Raw genomic sequence first — 15,028 nt, forward strand, 5'->3', positions numbered from 1 at the left:
GCTGAGCACCGTGATCTGTAGCCACGAAATAATACACCCTGATACGTTCTCTATCATTGTGGGGGATTTCAACCAGGCCAGCTTGAAGAAGTCTCTGAACAACTATCACCAACATATCACCTGTGGAACCAGAGGAGCCAACACACTTGGCCACTGGTATACCACCATCAAGAGCACTTACCATGTCATCCCATGGTTTGGAAATGCTGATCACCTGGCTGTAGTTCTTCTCCCGGTGTATAGGCAGAGACTTGGTATGTCACCAAGGACTCTCACAACTTTTATATATGTACCTGGAGAGCATTCTAACTGGTTGAATCACCATCTGGTATGGAGGGGCTGCTGCACAGGATCGGAAAAAGCTGCAGAAAGTTGCAGCCTCCGCCAGCTCCATCATGGGCACTAGCCTCCTCAATAGCGAGGACATCTTTAAAAAGACAATGCCTCAAAAAGACGGCATCTGTCATTATAAGACCACTTATTACCCAGGACATGCCCCCTTCTCATTGCTACATCAAAGAGAAGGTGCAGGAGCTGGAAGACACACATTCAACAGCTTCTTTCCCACCACCATCAGATTTCTGAATGGACAATGAACATTACTACCTTACCATTTTTAAAATTTTTTCCTCTCTTTTTGCATTACTTATAATTTAATATTATATATGTACATAAATATATATATATATGTCTTATAATTTATAGTTTTTAATATTATGTATTGCAATGTACTGCAGCTGAAAAACAACAAATCTCATGGCATATGCCAGTGATTTAAACCTGATTCTCATTCTGATTCTGGATATTATGTACAGGTTTGGTTGCTTCTTCATAAGACAGACATCATTAAACTGAAAATAATGCAAAGGAAATGTACAGGAATGTAACCCAGCATCAACGTCCTCAGTGAGAGGGAGAGTTTTGATAGAATAGCACTTCATTCATTGAAGACTGAGGGGTAAATGTACACAATCTTTTTCCCAGGAAAAATGAATCAAACTAGAGAGCATAGGTTTAAGTTTAGAGAAGAAAGTTTTAATAGGAGCTTGAGTGGCAACTTCTGAATGATCTTATCGTGGGGAACCTTGTCAAACACCTTACTGAAATTAATATCACTACATCCACTGCTTTACCTTCATCAACTTGTTTTGTCACTTCCTTGAAGAATTCAGTCAGGCCTCTGAAGCATGAACTGCCCCTCACAAAGCCATGCTGACTATCCCTAATCAGACTATGCTTCTCCAAAGTCTTACAATTCTAGTCTTTAAGAATCGACTTCAATAGTTCGTTCATCACAGATGTACGATTCACTGGCCTATAATTCCCATGTTTATCTCTAATACCTTTCTTGAACAAAGGAACAACATTTGCCACCCTTTAATTTCCTGATATTACTCCCATGCCAGTAAAACATAAAGATCATTGCCAAAGGTACAGCAATCTCTACTCTCGCTTCCTGTAGTAACCAGGGGTATATCCTGTCCAGCCCTGGGGACTTCACAATCCTAATGTTTAGCAAAAAATCCAGCCCATTCTCTTTCCTAATGTTGGCATGTTCTAGCATACCAGTCTACTTTATACTTGTTTTTGTCAAGGTGCCTCTTACTAGAGAATACTAAAGCAAAGTATTCATTAAAAATTTCCCCTACCTCCTCCGACTCAAGGCAAATTTCCACTCTTATCCCTGATTGGTCCTACCTTCATACTAATCATCCTCCTGTTCTTCATGTATGTGTAGAGCACCTTGGAGTTTTCCTTAATCCTACTCATCAAAGCCTTATCATGCCCCTTTCTAGCTCTCCAATGTCCCTTCTTAACCTCCTTCCAGGCTACCTTATAACTCTCAAGAGCCCTGTCTGATCCTTGCTTTCTAATCCTTAAGTTTGCTTCCTTCTTCCTCTTGACTGGATGTTGCACTCCTCTTCTCAACAATGGCTCCTTCATCCTGTCATCCTTTCCCTGCCTCAGTGGGACAAACCTATCCTGAACCTTATGCAAATACTCCCTAAACAACCTCCAAATTTTTGCTGTTTATTTTTCTGTGTATATCTGTTCCCAATTTACTCTCCCAAGTTCCTGCTAAATACTATCATAATTCACCCTCCCACAATTAAAAACTTACCCATGCTGTCTGCTCTTATCCTTGTTCAAGGCTAAGGCAAATGTCAGTGAACTGTGGTCACTGCATCCTAAATGTTCACCTACAGAGAGACCTGTTACATGACCAGGTTCATTGCCGGGAACCAGATCCAGTGGCCTCTCCTCCAGTTGGGCTATCTGCATGTTGTGTCAGAATTCTTTTCTGGACGCGACTAATGAATTTTGCCCCATATGAACCTTTTGCACAAAGGAAGTGCCAATCAATTTTAGGGAAGTTGAAATCAGCCACAACAGCACTTTTATTTTTACAACTTTCCAAAATTTGTCTCCTGATTTGTTCCTCAGTGTCCCTGTTGCTATTTGTAGGTCTGTTGAATACTCTCAATAGATGGTTGCTCCCTTCCTGTTTCTGACTTCTGCTCACACTGATTCAGCAAGTCATCCCTTCACAACATCCTCCTTTCCTGCAGCTGTGTTACTATCCCTTGTTAGCAATGCCATTCATCACCTCTTTTACCTTCCTGCCCGTTCTTTTTGATACATCTAAGTCCCGAATTTATGCAGCAGCCATTCCTGCCCTTGTGACAGCCAAGTCTCTGTAACTGCCACGGTAACTGTCATAGTCCCATGTTTTTATCAATGCTCTTGGTTCATCATCCTTATTCATGATACTTCTTAACTAAAATAGACAGATTTCAAACCATCCAACTGACGGCTATTATACTCTGTCCACTGTCAGTGCTTCCTCTCACAGTCTATCTACACACTGCATCATTACACCTATTACACCAACGGCTCCATCCTCTGACTTATCACTCTGGTTCCCATTCCTCTGCCAAACAAGATTTACCCCCCCTCCCACCAACAGCCCTAGCAAACCTGCCCAGAAGGATGCTGGTACCCCTTGAGTTCAGGTGTAACCCATCTCTTCTGTGCAGGTCATACATTCCACAGGAGAGATCCCAATAAACCACAATTCTGAAACCCTGAACCCAGAACCAATTCTTCAGTCACCCATTTAACTGCCGTGTCATCCTACTCTTAACCTCACTGGCGTATGGCACAGGCAGCAATCTAGAGCTTACTACCCTTGAGGTGTGGCTTTTCACCTTCCTATTTTGCTGTCTATATTCTGCCACCCAGTCCTCATCCCTATTCCTCCCTGTATCATTACCATGACTTCCGTCTGCTCACCCTTCCCTTTAGAATGCTGTGGACCCAATCTAAGACATCCGTGATCCTGGCACCTGGGACGCAACATCTGGGAGTATCTTTCATGTCCACAAGATCTCCTGTCTGTTCCCCTAACTATTCAACCACCTGTCACCAAGGACTTTAAGGATAAAATAGGAGTGGCTTCACATATACTCAGTTCCTACTTTATTAGTTACCTCTTGTACCTAATAAAGTGGCCACAGAGTGTATATTCATGGTCTTCTGCTGTTGCAGACCATCCTCTTCAAGGTTTAAGGTGTTGAGCAAATACATTTCTGCACACCACTGTTGTAACGCGTGACCATTTGATTTACTGTCGCCTTCCTGTCAGCTTGAACCAGTCTAGTTATTCTTCTCAGACTTCTCCCATAAACAAGACATTTTGCCCACAGAACTGCCACTCACTGGACTTTTTTTTTGTTTTTTGTACCATTCTCTGTAAACTCAAGAGGCTGTTATGATGACATTCCCAGGAGATCAGTGGTGTCTGAGATACTCAAACCACCCCGTCTGGCACCAACAATCATTCCACAGGCATAAGTCACTTAGGTCACATTTCCTCTCCATTCTGACATTTGGTCTGAGCAACAACTGAACCTCTTGACCATGTCTGTATGCTTTTATGCATTGAGTTGATGCCACCACATGATTGGATGATTAGATATTTGCATTAATGTGCAGGGGTACCGGTGTTCCTAATCTAGTAGCCACTGAGTGGGCTGTGGAACATACTGAATTGATGGTGTAATGAATGCAGAGAAGCATGTATACCAGTATGTATATCATGAATAAAGTATATTTTGGAAATTAAAAAAATAGTTGCTCACAAAGGAAATGAAAGTGTGGACACTTTTTCTTGCTGCTATCAACATAATCCTTTCAGACATTTTCATTTTGTGTTGCATGGAGCTGGTAACTTCATTAGAGAATGGGTTCTTTCTAACATCCCCTCAGCGGTGTCCATTTTAATTATGTGTGAGAAGTGAAGCACTGGTTGAGAATTCATTCTGATGTCAGCCCGGAACTGCAGGAGCAACAGAATGGATATGACTGTTTGATGGCTCACCCAAAGCACGGTAAGTTAGGTTAGAATGGATTTTTTTCTTTAATTTATTTATTTTCTTGATTCAAGAGGCATTTGATTTTCAGAAGTGATTGTTGCTAACATACAATGAAACTGAAAATAAGAAGATGCTGGAAACTCTTCCTATGTCACTGACATTATTCTTGCACCATTTTATCTCCATCATTTAATTATTTTTTACCAATTGCTCTTTGAAATCCAACCACATTCTCTTCATTAGTTCTACTTGACTATTTCCCTGTCTTGAGGACTTAGAATGTAATACAGTATTTGACCAAAACCTTCGGCCCACAATGTTGAATTGAACTAATTATTTAGATTATTTAGATTACGAGGACACTCAGTCCTCGTTTATTGTCATTTAGAAATGCATGCATTAAGAAATGATACAATGTTCCTCCAGAGTGATATCACAGAAAAACAGGACAAACCAAAGACTAACACTGACAGAACCACATAATTATAATATATAGTTACAGCAGTGCAAAGCAATACCATAATTTGATAAAGAGCAGACCATGGGCACAGTAAAAAAAACTCCCGATAGTCCCCGATAGCAGGCGGCAAAAGGGAGAAACTCCCTGCCATAAATCTCCAGGCACCGACAACTGCTGATGCATTGGAAGCACCCGACCACAGCCGACTCTGAGTCCGTCCGTCCGAAAACTTTGAGTCTCCGACCAGCCCCTCTGATACAGCCTCCCGAGCGCCATCCTCTGCCGAGCGCCTTCGACCTTGCCCCGGCTGCCAAAACAAGCAAAGTTGAGGATTCGGGGCCTTCTGCTCCGGAGATTCCGGACTACGCAGTAGCAGTGGCAGCAAAGCGGGCATTTCAGAAGTTTCTCCAGATGTTCCTCCGTACTCTCACGTCTGTCTCCATCAAATCAGAATTGTGCACAGTACCCTACTTGACAGATTACAGATATAATTCACCTGAGTGGCCGTGTGTGCTGTGTGACGCCGCCATCTTCTCCTCCTCCTCTTATTTAGGTCAATGATGCTGATTTAAAAAAAACCTTCCTGTCTGCACATGGTTTGCATTTCATGCGCTTACCTAAGAGCATCTTAAGTGCCTCTGTTCTATCTGCCTCCACCACCACCCCTGGCAGTGCGTTCCAACAACCCACTATTCTGTGTGTAAATAATTTGCCCTGCACATCTCTTTTGATCTTACCCTCTGTCATCTAAATGCAAAACTTTAGTATTATACATTTCAACCCTGGTGAAAAGGTACTGTCTGTCTACTCTACCTAGGCCTCTCATAATCTTATAAATTTATATCTGGCCTCCCCACAGCAACTGCCACTCCAGAGGAAACAACCATAATTTGTCCGGCATTTTGTTATAGCACCTGCCTCTAATCCAGGCACATCCCGGTAAACCTCTTCTGCACCCTTTCCAAAGCCTTCACATCCTTCCTGTAATGGGGTGACCACCCTTAAATTCTAATCATTAAATACTTCCACAAATTCTCTGGTGGTAAGAACTGACAGTGCTGGAAATACTCAGCTGGTCAGTCAGTGTCAAAGGAGGGAGAAAAAGAGCAGATGTTTCAGGTTTCTAAACTTTCATCAGAGCACCACTGAGCTGAAACATTGACTTGGCTTCTCTCGCTATAGTTGTTGCCTGACTGCTGAGTGTTTCTAGTATTGGCAATCCTTGCTTCTGATTTCCAGTGTCTGCAGGTTATAGAAACATAGACTGTGTGGCTAGGCATAGCTCAAATACCATCTATAAATTTGCTGACGATACAACCATTGTTGGTAGAATTCAGGTGGTGACGAAAGGGCGTACAGGAGTGAGATATGCCAACTAGTGGAGTGGTGTTGCAGCAACAACCTGGCACTCAACGTCAGTAAGACAAAAGAGCTGATTGTGGACTTCAGGAAGGGTAAGACAAAGGAACACATGCCAATTCTCATAGAGGGATCAGAAGTGGAGAGAGTGAGCAGCTTCAAGTTCCTGGGTGTCAAGATATCAGAGGATCTAACCTGGTCCCAACATATCAATGTAGTTAAAAACAAGGCAATTCAGCAGCTATACTTTATTAGGAGTTTGAAGAGATTTAGCATGTAAACAAATACACTCAAAAACTTCTATAGTTGTACCGTGGAGAGCATTCTGACAGGTTGCATCACTGTCTGGTACGGAGAGGCTTCTGTACAGGACCGAAAGAAGCTGCAGAAGGTTGTAAATCTAGTCAGCTCCATCTTGGGTGCTAGTCTACAAAGTACCCAGAACATCTTTAGGCAGCGGTGTCTCAGAAAGGCAGCATCCGTTACTAAGGACCTCCAGCACCCACGGCATGCCCTTTTCTCACCGTTACCCTCAGGTAGGAGATACAGAAGCCTGAAGGCACACACTCAGCGATTCAGGAACAACTTCTTCCCCTCTGCCATCCGATTCCTAAATGGACATTGAAGCTTTGGACACTACCTCACATTTTTTTAATATACAGTATTTCTGTTTTTGCACTTTTTAAAATCTATTCAATATATGTAATTGATTTACTTGTTTATTTATTATTATTTTTATTTTATTTATTATTACTATTTTTTCTCTGCCAGATTATGTATTGCATTGAACTGCTGCTGCTAAGTTAACAAATTTCATGTCACATGCCGGTGATAATAAACCTGATTCTGATTCTGACATAGAAAAACCTGCAGCACAATATAGACCCTTCGGCCCATAATACTGTACCGAACATGTACTTACTTCAGAAATTACCTAGGGTTACCCATAGCCCTCTATTTTTCTAAGCTCCATGTACCTATCCAGGAGTCTCTTAAAAGACCCTATCATATCCATCTCCACCACCGCTGCCGGCAACCTATTCCACGCACTCACCACTTTCTGCGTAAAAATCTTATCCCTGACATCTCCTCTGTACCTACTTTCAAGCACCTTAAAACTGTGCCCTCTCCTGTTAGCTATTTCAGCCCTGGGAAAAAGCCTCTGACTATCCTCACAATCAATGCCTCTCGTCATCTTATACACCTCTATCAGGTCACCTCTCATCCTCCGCTGCTCCAAGGAGAAAAGGCTGAGTTCACTCAACCTATTCTCATAAGGCATGCTCCTCAATCCAGGCAACATCCTTGCAAGCCTCCTCTGCACTCAGTGTCTTGACCTAGATTTATCTCTTAGCCAACCCTGATCCAGTTGCTCGTTGTGGAAGGTTGTTGTGCACATATTTGATACTATATTTCCTACATAAGTGTGTGGACGCATTTCAAAAACGTACGGGCAGTCCCTGGGTTACAAGGTTCTTCCATTCCTCAGAGGTGTCCAGAAGCTAATTTCTCTGTAAGTCAGGAACATCGATTTCTACCTGTATCTTATTGCTCTACATACTTGGGTGTATTTCTTTCATTTCATTGATTACCCACCCTAACACCATCTATAATCAAACCAATTGAATTTATAATGCATCCCATTATCAATTAATTCCACAAAACATTATTGTTATAATCATCATTATTATTATTATTACCATAAGAAGAATGCTTTAAATACATGGGAGAATTTGCATAAAGTTGGACTTCTTTAACTGAGGCCATTTGTAATTGTGAACCCCTGCTGTTCATTGCTGACAATGCAATTGGGCATATCCTGACAGTCACTACATACAATGTAAGTTTTTCTCTTTGTTAATGATGTTATTCTCCCCATGGATGCTGCCTGACCTGCTGAGCCTTACCAGCACTTTTTTGGTCTTAATTATGCCTTAGGCTCAACCACCTGCTGATGTCCACCACATGAAAAACTGATGCTTGGATGAGTGTCTCAACAGTAATGGGCATTACCAAACACGGAGCCAAGCTTTCATGAGAGAAGGAGAGAACAGGGAAGGATGTTGAAAGAAAAATTGCATTAAGTTAAATCATGAAACACAGAAAAGAATAGCACAGAAGAATGTCTTCCGGCCTAAGACATTGTTGCAAACTAACTAAACCAATGATGCCTAATTAAACTAATCCCTTCTACCTGTACATGATCCACATCCATATTAGGGATGTGATGTTAAGGCTCTATAAGGCTACACTTGGAGTATTGTGTGCAGTTTTGAGCTTCATATTTTAGAAAAGATATACTGACATTGGAGAGGGTTCAGAGAAGATTCATGAGAATGATTCCAGGAATGAAAGGGTTACTGTATGAGGAATGTCTGGTAGCTCTTGGGCTGTATTCCCTGGAACTCAGGAGAATGAGGGGGGATCTCACAGAAACATTAAACATAGAAACATAGAAACATAGAAAATAGGTGCAGGAGTAGGCCATTCAGCCCTTCGAGCCTGCACCGCCATTTATTATGATCATGGCTGATCATCCAACTCAGAACCCTGACCCAGCCTTCCCTCCATACCCCCTCATCCCTGTAGCCACAAGGGCCATATCTAACTCCCTCTTAAATATAGCCAATGAACTGGCCTCAACTGTTTCCTGTGGCAGAGAATTCCACAGATTCACCACTCTCTGTGTGAAGAAGTTTTTCCTAATCTCGGTCCTAAAAGGCTTCCCCTTTATCCTCAAACTGTGACCCCTCGTTCTGGACTTCCCCAACATCGGGAACAATCTTCCTGCATCTAACCTGTCCAATCCCTTTAGGATTTTATACGTTACAATCAGATCCCCCCTCAATCTTCTAAATTCCAACGAGTACAAGCCCAGTTCATCCAGTCTTTCTTCATATGAAAGTCCTGCCATCCCAGGAATCAATCTGGTGAACCTTCTTTGTACTCCCTCTATGGCAAGGATTGTCTTTCCTCAGATTAGGGGACCAAAACTGCACACAATACTCCAGGTGTGGTCTCACCAAGGCCTTGTACAACTGCAGTAGTAGGTCCCTGCTCCTGTACTCGAATCCTCTTGCTATAAATGCCAGCATACCATTCGCCTTTTTCACCGCCTGCTGTAACTGCATGCCCACTTTCAATGACTGGTGTATAATGACACCCAGGTCTCGTTGCACCTCCCCTTTTCCTAATCGGCCACCATTCAGATAATAATCTGTTTTCCTATTTTTGCCACCAAAGTGGATAACTTCACATTTATCCACATTAAATTGCATCTGCCATGAATTTGCCCACTCACCCAACCTATCCAAGTCACCCTTCATCCTCTTAGCATCCTCCTCACTGCTACCACAGCCACCCAGCTTCGTGTCATCCGCAAACTTGGAGATGCTGCATTTAATTCCCTCATCCAAGTCATTAATATATATTGTAAACAACTGGGGTCCCAGCACTGAGCCTTGCGGTACCCCACTAGTCACCGCCTGCCATTCTGAAAAGGTCCCGTTTATTCCCACTCTTTGCTTCCTGTCTGCTAACCAATTCTCTATCCACATTTATACCTTACCCCCAATACTGTGTGCTTTAAGTTTGCACACTAATCTCCTGTGTGGGACCTTGTCAAAAGCCTTTTGAAAACCCAAATATACCACATCCACTGGTTCTCCCTTATCCACTCTACTAGTTACATCCTCAAAAAATTCTATGAGATTCGTCAGACATGATTTTCCTTTCACAAATCCATGCTGACTTTGTCCGACGATTTCACCGCTTTCCAAATGTGCTGTTATCACATCTTTGATAACTAACTCCAGCAGTTTCCCCACCATCGACGTTAGGCTAACCGGTCTATAATTCCCCGGTTTCTCTCTCCCTCCTTTTTTAAAAAGTGGGGTTACATTAGCGACCCTCCAATCCTCAGGAACTAGTCCAGAATCTAACGAGTTTTGAAAAATTATCACTAATGCATCCACTATTTCTTGGGCTACTTCCTTAAGCACTCTGGGATGCAGACCATCTGGCCCTGGGGATTTATCTGCCTTCAATCCCTTCAATTTACCTAACACCACTTCCCTACTAACATGTAGTAGAGTGGATAGGGGAGAACCAGTGGATGTGGTATATTTGGATTTTCAAAAGGCTTTTGACAAGGTCCCACACAGGAGATTAGTGTGCAAACTTAAAGCACACGGTATTGGGGGTAAGGTATTGGTGTGGGTGGAGAATTGGTTAGCAGACAGGAAGCAAAGAGTGGGAATAAACGGGACCTTTTCAGAATGGCAGGCGGTGATTAGTGGGGTACCGCAACGCTCAGTGCTGTGACCCCAGTTGTTTACAATACATATTAATGACTTGGATGAGGGAATTAAATGCAGCATCTCCAAGTTTGCGGATGACACGAAGCTGGGTGGCAGTGTTAGCTGTGAGGAGGATGCTAAGAGGATGCAGGGTGACTTGGATAGGTTGGGTGAGTGGGCAAATTCATGGCAGATGCAATTTAATGTGGATAAATGTGAAGTTATCCACTTTGGTGGCAAAAATAGGAAAACAGATTATTACCTGAATGGTGGCCGATTGGGAAAAGGGGAGGTGCAACGAGACCTGGGTGTCATTATACACCAGTCATTGAAAGTGGGCATGCAGGTACAGCAGGCGGTGAAAAAGGCGAATGGTATGCTGGCATTTATAGCGAGAGGATTCGAGTACAGGAACAGGGAGGTACTACTGCAGTTGTACAAGGCCTTGGTGAGACCACACCTGGAGTATTGTGTGCAGTTTTGGTCCCCTAATCTGAGGAAAGACATCCTTGCCATAGAGGGAGTACAAAGAAGGTTCACCAGATTGATTCCTGGGATGGCAGGACTTTCATATGAAGAAAGACTGGATGAACTGGGCTTGTACTCGTTGGAATTTAGAAGATTGAGGGGGGATCTGATTGAAACGTATAAGATCCTAAAGAGATTGGACAGGCTAGATGCAGGAAGATTGTTCCCGATGTTGGGGAAGTCCAAAACGAGGGGCCACAGTTCGAGGATAGAGGGGAAGCCTTTTAGGACCGAGATTAGGAAAAACTTCTTCACACAGAGAGTGGTGAATCTGTGGAATTCTCTGCCACAGGAAACAGTTGAGGAAAGTTCATTGGCTATATTTAAGAGGGAGTTAGATATGGCCCTTGTGGCTACAGGGGTCAGGGGGTATGGAGGGAAGGCTGGGGCGGGGTTCTGAGTTGGATGATCAGCCATGATCATAATAAATGGCGGTGCAGGCTCGAAGGGCCGAATGGCCTACTCCTGCACCTATTTTCTATGTTTCTATGTATTTCGCTCAGTTCCTCCATCTCACTGGACCCTCTGTCCCCTAATATTTCTGGAAAATTATTTATGTCCTCCTTAGTGAAGACAGAACCAAAGTAAATATTCAATTGGTCTGCCATGTCCTTGCTCCCCATAATCAATTCACCTGTTTCTGTCTGTAGGGGACCTACATTTGTCTTTACCAGTCTTTTCCTTTTTACATATCTATAAAAGCTTTTACAGTCAGTTTTTATGTTCCCTGCAAGTTTTCTCTCATAATCTTTTTCCCCTTCCTAATTAAGCCCTTTGTCCTCCTCTGCTGTACTCTGAATTTCTCCCAGTCCTCAGGTGAGCCACTTTCTCTGGCTAATTTGTATGCTTCTTCTTTGGATTTGATACTATCCCTAATTTCTCTTGTCAGCCACGGGTGCACTACCTTCCTTGATTTATTCTTTTGCCAAACTGGGATGAACAATTGTTGTTGTTCATCCATGCAACCTTTAAATGCTTGCCATTGCATATCCACCGTCAATCCTTTAAGTGTCATTTGCCAGTCTATCTTAGCTAATTCACGTCTCATACCTTCAAAGTTACCCCTCTAAGTTCAGAACCTTTGTTTCTGAATTAACTATGTCACTCTCCATCTTAATGAAGAATTCCACCATATTATGGTCACTCTTACCCAAGGGGCCTCTCACGACAAGATTGCTAATTAACCCTTCCTCATTGCTCAAAACCCAGTCCAGAATAGCCTGCTCTCTAGTTGGTTCCTCGACATGTTGGTTCAAAAAACCATCCCGCATACATTCCAAGAAATCCTCTTCCTCAGCACCTTTACCAATTTGGTTCACCCAGTCTACATGTGATTGAAGTCACCCATTATAACTGCTGTTCCTTTATTGCACACATTTCTAATTTCCTGTTTAATACCATCTCTGACCTCACTACTACTGTTAGGTGGCCTGTACACAACTCCCACCAGCGTCTTCTGCCCCTTGGTGTTACACAGCTCTACCCATATCGATTCCACATCTTCCCGGCTTATGCCCTTCCTTTCTATTGCGTTAATCTCTTCTTTAACCAGCAACACCACCCCACCTCCCCTTCCTTCATGTCTATCGCTCCTGAATATTGAATATCCCTGAACGTTGAGCTCCCATCCCTGGTCACCCTGGAGCCATGTCTCTGTGATCCCAACTATATCATAATCATTAATAACAATCTGCACTTTCAATTCATCCCACCATTCCACCCAAACCTCCCTAGTATTTATTTTCTCCTTAACCTCTGGTTCTATGAGTTCTGACTTATGCCTGGGCAAGTCCCAGCAAGATAGCCCTCTACAGGCAAATAGGTGCTTCCAGGGGTGTGAACGTGGATCGTGAATTTTGTCTTATGTGCTGGGACCAGGAGAGAACCTCTGAGATGATAGCGCCCAGGAAGTTGTGGGTTGCTGGAACAGTGAGGCAGCAGCACTGCTTGTTATGCCACCATTCCACCCAAACCTCACTAGTATTTATTTTCTCCTTAACCATTAATTCATCCACCTTATTACGAATGCTCCTTGCATTGACACACAAAGCCTTCAGGCGCTCTTTTACAACTCTCTTAGCCCTTATACAATTATGTTGAAAAGTGGCCCTTTTTAATGCTTGCCCTGGATTTGTCGGCCTGCCACTTTTACTTTTCACCTTCGTACTTTTTGCTTCTACCCTCACTTTACACCCCTCTGTCTCTCTGCACTCGTTCCCATCCCCCTGTTGTGAACTAACCTCCTCTCGCCTAGCCTCTTTAATTTGATTCCCACCCCCAAACCATTCTAGTTTAAAGTCACCTCAGTAGCCCTCGCTAATCTCCCTGCCAGGATATTGGTCCCCCTAGGATTCAAGTGTAACCCGTCCTTTTTGTACAGGTCACGCCTGCGCCAAAAGAGGTCCCAATGATCCAAAAACTTGAATACCTGCCCCCTGCTCCAATCCCTCAGCCACGCATTTATCCTCCAGCTCATCGCATTCCTACTCTCACTGTCGCGTGGCATAGGCAGTAATCCCGAGATTACTACCTTTGCGGTCCTTTTTCTCAACTCCCTTCCTAGCTCCCTATATTCTCCTTTCAGGACCTCATCCCTTTTCCTACCTATGTCATTGGTACCTATATGTACCACGACCTCTGGCTCCTCACCCTCCCACTTCAGGATATCTTGGACACGATCAGAAATATCCCGGACCCTGGCACCAGGGAGGCAAACTACCATCCGGGTCTCTGGACTGCGTCCACAGAATTGCCTATCTGACCCCCTTAGTATTGAGTCCCCTATCACAACTGCCCTCCTCTTCCTTGCCCTACCCTTCTGAGCTACAGGGCCAGACTCTGTGCTGGAGGCACGGCCACTGTCGCTTCCCCCAGGTAAGCTGTCCCCCCCAACAGTACTCAAACAGGAGTACCTATTGTTAAGGGGCACAACCACCGGGGTACTCTCTATTACCTGACTCTTCCCCTTCCCCCTCCTAACCGTGACCCACTTGTCTGCCTCCCGTGGCCCCGGTGTGACCACCTGCCTGCAACTCCTCTCTATCAACTCCTCACTCTCCCTGACCAGACGAAGGTCATCGAGCTGCAGCTCCAGTTCCGTAACGCGGTCCCTTAGGAGCTGCATCTCGATGCACTTGGCGCAGATGTAGACGTCTGGGAGGCTTGGAGACTCCAGGGCCTCCCACATCCGACACCGAGAACAACAAACTGCCCTCACACTCATACAGCCCCTCTCCTCAAATAACAACAGAAAATGAATGCCAAACCTTCCTCGCCATTAAGAATGTTAAAAGGCCTGAACAGAATAGATATGGCAAAGTTATTTCCCATGGTAGGGGATTCTAGGACAAGAGGGCATAACTTTGGGATTGAAGGACATCCTTTTAGAACTGACATGTACTTTAGTCAGTCAGATGGTAAATCTGTGGAATTTGTTGCCACAAGTGGCTGTAGAGGCCAATTCATTGGGTGTATTTAAGGCAGAGACAGATAGGTTCTTGATTAGACAGGGCATCAAAGGGTATAGGGTGAAAGCAGGGGAGTGGGGATGACTGGAAGAATTGGATTAGTCCATGATTGAATGGCGGAGGCTGTTTGTGTGTAATTAGAGATTTGCTCTTGCTGATGCTGGCTTGGCAGACCATACGGTATGGCGTGCTTCACTTATCCTGCCAATGGATTTCAAGGATTTTGCAGAGAAACTGTAGGTGGTATTTTTCCATTGCCTTGAGATACCTGTTGTAGGAAATCATGTCTCTGAAGCAAGAAGAATGGCAGGATTCACTGCTGCCTTGTCGACCGTGAGTTTGGTACAGTACTGGAGTTGAAATCCAGGTTTTTAAGTAGTCTTTTTCCTTGGACAACAATTCCAGCACGCTAGACGCGGTGGTGAAATTCATTCCTGATGTCTAACTTCATGACGATAAAGGATATGGTTTGTGTTTTCCAAGATTGTAGGAAGATGATGGTATGTAGCAAGAGCATGTTGTTAGATGACATTTCCTTTG

This window comes from Mobula hypostoma, chromosome 1 (assembly GCF_963921235.1).
Source record: "Mobula hypostoma chromosome 1, sMobHyp1.1, whole genome shotgun sequence".
In the NCBI taxonomy this organism is placed as follows: Eukaryota; Metazoa; Chordata; class Chondrichthyes; order Myliobatiformes; family Myliobatidae; genus Mobula; species Mobula hypostoma.